The sequence below is a fragment of the Tupaia chinensis genome, unplaced genomic scaffold, assembly GCF_000334495.1.
Source record: "Tupaia chinensis unplaced genomic scaffold, TupChi_1.0 Scaffold000407_4, whole genome shotgun sequence".
Taxonomy (NCBI): Eukaryota; Metazoa; Chordata; class Mammalia; order Scandentia; family Tupaiidae; genus Tupaia; species Tupaia belangeri.
The window spans coordinates 4,559,445-4,566,361 of NW_006159912.1; the positions used below are offsets into that span (position 1 = coordinate 4,559,445).

At 42.2% G+C, this 6,917-nt stretch overlaps 1 protein-coding gene and 1 pseudogene across 1 annotated transcript in view; both read right to left on the reverse strand.

Moving 5' to 3' along the window:
* USP32 (ubiquitin specific peptidase 32) overlaps positions 1–6,917 on the reverse strand; it is a gene marked incomplete at its 5' end in the record, with an annotated part of 140,329 nt that overhangs the window by 29,039 nt on the left and 104,373 nt on the right.
* LOC102503122 (tropomyosin alpha-4 chain pseudogene) lies at positions 893–1,766 on the reverse strand (annotated as a pseudogene).

The window sequence follows — 6,917 nt, forward strand, 5'->3', positions numbered from 1 at the left end:
TCCTGCTGAGTGGATGATCTTAGAGCAAACAAACATGGGTCCTTAAAGGAATACAAACATGCTCTTCAGAGAATAACTTTAAAATGAAAGAAATATGTGGAAAAGCATAACAGGATCTATACAGAAAATGTTTGGGTAATTATTATGGCTATTTCCTAAGTATTCTCATGCTGACTGCTCAGAGGATGTTTGTTCTGCATAGAGTGTGGAGAAGGGCCAGGATGATTAAGTTTATCTCAGGTTTATGACTTCCCACAATAGTGCCACCCCCACTCTTTTGTTTTACTCTGGATGGTAAATTCCCACCCATTTAATGTAATGGTCTATAGGCCTTCTAAAGTTTGACTGGCTGTGACCTAGAAGGTTATATTCTTCATTGTTTTAAATTGATCTATGACTAGTTATCAGAGTCTATTCTCCTAGGAACCAGATGCCTTTAGTCTTAAAAGTATGCTATGAAATACCCTGCCTACCTCAGGAATAAATGCAACTTAAGGATGATAACATAGCTGAAAAAGGTAGTGACATTTGAAATAAGGAAGGAATTAGATTTAACTGGTGTTCAAAGCTTCTCAGATACAAAATACGTGGTCATCAATTCAATAATTTGCTTGATGTTTCCAGCAAAGCAAAGACACAATAACAGAAGAAACTTTTTCTGGAGAGGTTTTTGCTATAGGGCACATGCGCTCACCAGAAAGAGAGAGACAGAGAGATAGAAAGCAAGATAGAAATCACCCCCCAGGGGGGAATGGCCATGCCACAATCCCTTCTCCGCTATTCTCCTCTTGGGATCTTGGGCATGCACGCACATGAACCAGGAGTGAGTTTAAGTCACTGGGACTCAAACTGTGGTTGGCTACATGGGAGTCCAGCGATGTAGCCATTATGCCATCTGCTGGTCCCCAAAAGAAACTTCTTACAGGAAAGAGAAAGAGCTCTAGAGTTTCTATTGGAACAAGACTTCTGTTTTGGTTATATACAATTAAGTTCACTCAGTATCTGATCCAGTATCTGATAGAAGCCCACATTCTCTTCTTTGGCCTGGGCGAGTTTTTCTTCTAGGTCATCAACTGTCTTTTCCAGTTTGGCAACCGTTCTCTCTGTAAATTCGGCCAGGGTCTCAGCCTCTTTCAGTCTGTCAGAAAGAAGTTTAATTTCTTCTTCATATTTGTCTTCCTTTTCAGAAAACTTTTCAAATAAAGTCTCGAGTGATTTCATATTATTAGTGACATTCTTGAGTTCTTCTAGGTCACCACATTTTAGTTCAGACACCTCTGCACACTCCTCTGCCCTTTCCGGCTCGCCTTCAAGGATGACCAACTTATGAGTTACTTCCTCATATTTGCAGTCAGCCTTCTCAACAATGTGCTTGGCCTCTTTGAGGTGCATCTCCTTAATCTCCATCTTCTCCTCACCTTTCATGACCTGGTTTTCAATCACCTTCATTCCTCTCTCGTTCTCATCTGCCATCTTTTCCATCTCCCTCAGCTTCTGCAGGGCTTGGCTAGTTGTTCTTGAGTCCTGTCCAATTCCTCAACCAGCTGGATATGTCAATTGAGAGCTGCCACATCACCTTCAGCTTTTTTGCGTCGCTTGCAGTCCAGCTTCTCCTGCAGGCCCTGTATGCAGCCCTCCAGTCTCATCTATCTGCTGCTGCAGGGCCTGGACCTTATATTTCACCGCCTCCAGGGAGTTGAGGCTGGCCATGGCAGGTAGGCTAGGGGTGCATGCAGCAGGTGGCCGGGGAGCGCTGGGCACTCGGCTCTGGCTAGAGCTGTGGCAGGGGCAGTGTTCAGCACCTTAACCACCATGGCACCTGCTGATCCCTGTTGCTTTATTCTTAGACATTGTCTGTTTAATTTTCTTTCTTTCTTTTTTTTTTTTTGTGGGGGGTTTTTTTTTTGCTATAGAGCATGTGCGCTCACCAGAAAGACAGAGAAAAACAGAGAGACAGAAAGTGAGAAATCACCCCCCAGGGGGGATGGCCACGCCGGAATCCCTTCTCTTCCATTCTCCTCTTGGGATCTTGGGCACGCACGCACATGCTCCCGGCATGAGCTTAAGCCACCGGGTCTGGGACTTGAACCGCGGTAGACTACGTGGTAGTCCAGCGACATAGCTATTACGCTAACTGCTGGTCCCAGTCTGCTTAATTTTTAACTATTCTGGTGGGTGTACAGTGGTTTTAATTGGCATAATGTGAGTTTAATTTACATTTCTCCGATTATTAGTGCAGTTGATCACTTTTTCATATGGTTATTGGCTATCTGGACTTTCTGGTGAAGTGCCAATTTTTTTTCTCAGAATTATTTAATTTTTTATTTATTAATTCATTTTTACTTTAATTTGACCAGAAAGAGACGGGGGGGGGGGGTGATAAAGGGGACAGGTAACCAACCACGGACCAGGTCCAGGACTCGAACCGTGGTCAGCTATATGGGAGTGCCCAGTGCCTTAGCTACCACACCATCTGCTGGTCCCCTCAATTTTTAAGTTTTAATAGTAACCATTCTTTTTTTTCTCAGAAAAGAACATCTCAGTTTATTCCTTTAGTTTAGTCTAAACAGAGACCAAATTCTCTGACAGTGTTATAATGCCTATGTTCAGACTTAAATTTGAAAGATTTACTTATGAAGTAAATACTGTCTTTGAAGATAAACAGTTCACTGAACACTGAAGTATGTTTCACCAGATACATTCACATCTAACAACTTCTACATATAAGATACTCATAATTTTTCGTTTCAGTCTGAACATATGGCTTTTAACTAGGTACACAACGCAAATTCTAATACAGATTTTCTAATTAGTTGTATGGGTCTAGACAAGCCATTTTAGAGCTCTGCCCTTACCCATATCAAAAAAGAACAATAATATCCTTCTTTAAATGTATCTTTTAGGTAAACAGACATAAGATTATATGAAAACATTTTGTTAAAGTTGCTAAACAAATGTAAAGTAAAATATTTATCATATTAACTATTTTCTAATATTTGATTGACATTTTTATAATTTAACCAAAATAAAAATGGAACACTTTCAGTTCTGAAAATGCAAAATTCAGTAGTTATGCAAGGTGAATTAAACTAGTAAAGCTAGTCCTAATAATAAATGCATTCATCACATTCTCATTTCCTCATATTGAGAAATAGTAATTATAAAAATAGGTAAAATTTGGGAATAGCAGTTAGCATAATGGCTATGTCGCTGGAATCCCATGTAGTTGACCACGATTTGTGTCCCGGACCCGGTGGCTTAAAACTCATGCCGGGCACATGTGCGTGTGTGCCCAAGATCCCGAGAGGAGAATGGAGGAGAAGGGATTGTGGCGTGGCCATCCCCCGTGGGGGGTGATTTCTCGCTTTCTGTCTCTCTGTCATTCTCTTTCTGGTGAGTGCACATGCCCTATAGCGAAAACCTCTCCAAAAAAAAGAGAGTAAAATTTAATTAAAATATTCCTATTTATTCTAGTTTAGGAGTTCTTGCCCATGTCAATGGATTGTCTGCCAATGGTCACTACATCAGGTATTCAAACAGTCATATTGTCCACTGATTTTGTCAAACAGATTTGGCAGCCCAAACGTGATCTGTCTGTTAGTCTGAACATCAGATCAAGCATTTCATTCCCATCATCAATGACTGGTTCTAACTTCTAGAATATGTGCTTCTCAAAGATGAGGTGACAAGTGGAGCAAGCCACACTCCCCTCACATGCACCAAAACCATCAATATCTAGATTATTTTCAACCACAACACCTAGCAGAGTGTCACCAACTTTTCCTCTGGTTGTTATTATTTCACCTTCATGGTTTATAATGTGGATTGTTATTTTATCTTCTGCTCTGCGCCTGTGCCAACACATTTAGCAGCTGGTTGGTCCCTGTGCTGTCACCCTGGGTCCCTGGCAGGCCACCAGCTCACCAGCAATAGAGACAGAGGGAAGGAAAGCAAGAAAGCAGGCTTCTAGGTTCAGGACTTGAACTGTGGTGTGCCATGTGGGAGTCCACAGCCTTAACCATCGTGCCTACTGCTGGCCCCCTTACTGGTGTCTTCTGATGGAACAACCATTCTTAACTTGAATGAAGTCAACATAACTTATCAAATATTTCCTTTATGCTGTTCCTTATCCTAGTTAAGCAGTCTTTCCCTGCACAAACATCATGTCTATATTAACCTTTATTATCTCCCAAGTGTTGTTTTATTGTTTTGCCTTCAAATTTAGTTCTATAGTTCATTTGGAACTGTGGTGAGAAGTAGGTGGCAAGTTTCACATGAACATCTAATTGTACTAGCATCATTTACTACAATAACTATTTTTCTGTCATTCTCACTGCTCTGCAATGTCATTTTTGTTATGAATCAAATGTTCTTACATGTGTGAACCTGTTTCTGGGTTCTCAATCCTGTTTCATTGGTTTATTTGTCTATTCTCATACCAGCATCACATTGTCTTAAGTAACGTAGCTTTATAAAATCTTGTTTTCATTTTAAATGATTTTTTAAAGAATTATTTTAGGGACAAGCAGTTGGCATAATGGCTATGTTGCTGACTCCCATGTAGTCGACCGTGGTTCAAGTCCCGGATCTGGTGGCTTAAACTCATGCCAGGCACATGTGCGTGCATACCCAAGATCCAGAGAGGAGAATGGAGGAGAAGGGATTGCGGCATGGCCATCCCCCCCAGGGGGGTGATTTCTTGCTTTTTGTCTTTGTCTTTCTGGTGAGCACACGCGCCCTATAGCAAAAACCTCTCCAAAAAATAAAAAAGAAATTATTTTATTTCATTATTATTATTTTTAATTTGACTAGAGGAAGACAAAGAGGAAAGTGAGAAAGCAAGCCACCATGTCTAGGACTCAAACCATGGTTGGCCACGTGGGAGACCAGTGCCCCAACCTGCACGCCACCTGCCGGCCACTATAAAATAAATCTTGATATCCAGTAGCTCAATTTTTTATGCCTTATTTATTTATTTATTTTTGAGAGTTTTTTGCTATAGGGCACATGCATTCACCAGAAAGACAGAGAGAACAGAGAGACAGAAACCAAGAAATCACCCTCCAGGGGGGATGGCCACGTCGTAATCCCTTCTCCTCCATTCTCCTCTCGGGATCTTGGGCATGCATGCACATGCACCTGGCGTGAGTTTAAGCCACTAGATCTGGGACGCAAACTGTGGTCGACTGCATAGGAGTCCAGTGACATAGCCATTATGCCAACTGTAGTCCCCAGTGCCTTATTCTTTTTAAGAGTGTCTTAGCTGGGACCAGCACATGGCATGGTTATGTCGCTGGACATAACCATAGTTATGGGAAGAAATGGAAAGCAAGAAATCAGGGCAAGTAGGTGGTATGGTAGTTAAGGCAGTAGACTCCCATGTGGTTGACTGTGGTTTGAGTTCCAGACCTAGCGGATTGAAATTTATGCCAGGTGTGTGTGTGTGTTTGTGTGTGTGTGTGTGTGTATGCTCAAAATCCTGATAGGAGAACAGAGGAAAAGGGATTGTGGCATGGCCACACTCCTGGAGGATGATTTCTTGCTTTCTTTCTTTCTGGCAAGCGCACACACCCTAAAGCAAAAAAAAATCTCTTAAAAAACAAACAAGCAAACAAACAAACAAAAAAAGCCAAACTGAGAAATCACCCCTTATGAGGCATGGTCATATTGTGATCCCTTCTCATCTATTTCTCCCTCCTGCTGGGAGTTTGGGCACACATACATAAGTACTTGGCATGTTCTTTTTTTATTTCTGCTATGAGATGTGTGTGCTCATCAGAAAAAGAAAGAATGAAAAGAGATGGAACGCAAGAAATCACCCTCCAGGGAGCATGACCACACCACATTCCTTCTCTAGTCTCCTCTCGGGATTTTAGGCATGCAGCAAAGCCACCAGGTCTGGGACTCTAACCATAGTATCAGCCATGTGGGATCCATTACCTTAACCATTACACCACTATTTGGTTCTTTTTTTTTTTTTTTTAATTTTGCTATAGGCTGTGTGGACTTGCTGGAGAGATCGAGAGAGAAAGAAAGCAACCACGGGGCGTGGAAGGGATGGCCACATGGCAATCTCTTCTCCTTTCGGGAGTTTGGGCACACATTTTGGGTGTGTTTTTCTTTCTTTATTATTTTTTTGGAGAGGTTTTTGCTATAGGATGTGTCTGCTCATCAGAAAGACAGAGAGAGACAGAGAGAAAGAAACCAAGAAATCACCCCCTAGACGGGACGGCCACGTTGCAATCCATTCTCCTTGATTCTCCTCTCGGGATATTGAGCATACACGCATGCATGCCTGGTTTGAGTTTAAGCCACCGGGTCCGGGACTCGAACCACTGTCAACTACATGGGAGTCCAGCAACATAGCCATTACGCCAACTGCTGGTCCTTTGGAGTGTGTTTTTCAATTCGCCAGGTACAGAACTTGAACAGGACAGTCAGCTAATGGAATCCAGCTGCTTCAACCACCATGCCACCAGCTGGGTAAGTCATCAGGTCTGGGACTCAGAAAACACAGTCAATCATGGGGGAATCCTGCCAACTTAACCCACGTATCACCAGTTGGCTCCTTTTTTAACTTTTTATTAATATTTATTAAAATTTTATTGCTTTCTAAGTGCCTTGGGGCCAGCCAGTGGTGTGGTAGTTTAGGTGGCTGGATCCCATATGGCTAACTGCTCAGTTTAAGTCCCAGACCGAGTGGCTTGAAAAACATGCCAGGTGCCTGTACATGTGTACCAAAATCCTGAGAGGACAATGGTGTGGTCATCCTCCCTGGAGGGTGCTTTCTTACTTTTTCCCTGTCTTTCTCTCCGTGCATGTGCCCTATAGCACATTAAAAATAAAAATGCCTTGAATATCATCCCCTCCTTTCCCCCCTTCTTCTCATAAAAGGAAAGAGAGAAGGAGAAAGGGCA